The sequence below is a fragment of the Anneissia japonica genome, unplaced genomic scaffold (assembly GCF_011630105.1).
Source record: "Anneissia japonica isolate Jap-2015-1 unplaced genomic scaffold, ASM1163010v1 scaffold1165_len1893470_cov193, whole genome shotgun sequence".
NCBI lineage: Eukaryota > Metazoa > Echinodermata > Crinoidea > Comatulida > Comatulidae > Anneissia > Anneissia japonica.
The window spans coordinates 1,864,368-1,866,868 of record NW_022709613.1 but is presented as its reverse complement, the minus strand read 5'-3'; the positions used below and the strand labels follow the sequence as shown (position 1 = coordinate 1,866,868).

Sequence of the window (2,501 nt, the reverse complement as noted above, 5' to 3'; positions counted from 1 at the left end):
CAAAAAATACAGCTATACATGTTTCTCCTGACGCAAATCCAGTTATTGTCTATTATTCCATCACGACAATAACAATTACTATCAATGTGATTATGGTTACACATGTAAAATTAATAATATAAAGCAAAGTTAATTTAAGTATGGTATTAAGTACTATTGCTTAATCACATATCATTTGGAAGGGTATTTCAAAGCACTGAATTGTAAAATTTGAGTCTGGGTATTTACCCGTGGATTTACGAATGCACTGGCACATAAAATGAAAAATAAATAAAAAAGAAGAAATTTCAATGTTCAGAAATTATTCCTTTATCAAAATCTGAGAAAATGTCTCAGTAAAAAAATAATTTGATATTCGATACTTATATTAATCAATGTCAGATATACAAAATTCATTTATGTGATCTGCTTGGAATTTGATATCCAAAAATTGGTTTAAAAGTATTATTAATATATCAATTACCAATGAAATACAAGGGTCAGCCCTTTTCCAGTTGTGATATATGCGCCCTTTTCTCCTGGCCAGTAAGTAAATGTTCTTTTGGGGAGAAAAAATGTATTTATCACATATTTTAGTCAATAATATTGAGCAAATAGGCCTTTCAAATCCATAAATTGCCATTATCCTCCTCTTAAACCTCTTTCCGAAGGATACATGACCATACGAAGTTACTGTACATGATTATGCTTATTAGCCTCCCCGAAAGAGAGAATTTCCGGGGAGGCTTTGTTTTTGCCCATGTTCTTATTCATATTTTGTCGTTGTCGTCGTCGTTGTCGGTAGTAATTTTGTTGTACTGCGATAATTAATGTTTGGTAAGTCCAATACATTTAAACTCGGTAGATACAAGATACTAATAAGACACGAAGCCTATTGTTTTGGTAGGCCTGGTAGGTGTTTCAAACTTTGTAGAACGCAGGCAATGGCAATATGTAATTTTAGGACCCTAATAAGCGAGCAAAGCAAGCGTAAGTCTGAAAACGGGAGCGGGAAAACAGACGCTGGGGCCAGGGGGCTCGTTGGTCCGCGGTCGGGGCCCAAGGGGTGAAGGAACCTGGTGGAGGCCCAAAGGGATTCACCCCCTCGTGCTCAGAGCTTATGGCATTTATGAACTGTAAACTGCGTTGTCAGACAACATAGAATGGTCCATGACTGATGAAATATTTCAGACAGTTTTATGACAAAACCAACATAGATTATATAGGCTAACTTTCAGAACTGGTATGCACTCTGTGTAGGTGTAAATAAATACAGAGAATAATATTTAGTGAGAAACAAAACATATTTTAATAACGTATATACAATGCAAAGCAGATTGATCACAACATCATAAAAAAATGTCAAACGTCAGAACCCAGCTTTTATTGTTTAAAACCGTCTGGGCGCCATTAAAACTATGGTACTATAGTTTATATTATATTTTTCAAAAGCTAAAATGTTGGGGGCCACTCGTGCCTGGGGTCCTATTGTCTGGTACGTGTGCGAATATTCTAATTATTCATTTGCATAATTATTATTTTTCTAATCAGGAAATTTACACTTGTTACCACGATAACTAAAATTAAGGATTGGTAAGTAAAAGTAAGACCGACTGGTTTCACATTTTGCAGAATGTAAAAAGGTAATAAAGCAACGGAGCCTATTTTTATTTTGCTGGGTACGTGTGTGTGTAAGAAATCACACCTTGGGATGACTATGCTTTGACCAGCGTAAAAAGAATCTTTAGTTTATTTATACAATTAAACGAAAGTATTCACGATTTCAACTTCTTTTAATAGCACTGTAGGCCTAACCATTTATTCAAATTATGTATCTCCTTTTGTTTCCATAACTGTATTAGGAAAGTTTATAGGCCTATAATGCGATGGAGTTTAACTAGATCTCAATACGTATCCTACAGTATGTTCTCAAGATAAGGCAAATGTATTCTTTCTAGTATATAGTGGTCACAGTATGGCATAATGTATTTTTCACAGTAAAACATTCATTAGTATAGAATTAACAACATTTTTAAAGCCAACTTCTCAACATAAAAATCAGTCCTTAAATTTATATATAGGCATATATATGTATGTATATATGTATATACATATATTTATATATATACTTATACTTGAGATGTGTATAAGAGACAGGATCTGGAGATCGTGGGTTCGAGTCCCACCCGAGAACAACTTACGATTTTTTTTCGCAATTGTTTTCAAACATACTGAGTATTCAGTACATTTCCACGTCAGGTAGGGCAAAATTACACCTATAAATGATCAATCTTTTGTATTTTTAACAGACAGTGAAAATCATACGCATGACTTCAATGAGCATTTCATCGAGGCTTGGAGAAAAACACACAACTACCAAATTTGGAGAAGTAAGACTCACAGTGGTATAAATAGCCAGTTAGCAGGGTATGTAGTATTACAATCTCTTACATACATTAAATCTTGAATGTATTTATCTGTGGTATCACCATGTAGCTTGCTTGGAAATGTTTATAAGGTAT

The 2,501-nt window shown here is 34.0% G+C and overlaps 1 protein-coding gene across 1 annotated transcript in view; it reads right to left on the bottom strand.

Annotated features, from left to right (window-relative positions):
* Nucleotides 1–2,501, bottom strand: part of LOC117106841 — a 17,297-nt gene that overhangs the window by 3,399 nt on the left and 11,397 nt on the right. The gene's annotated exons all lie outside the window — the stretch shown is intronic.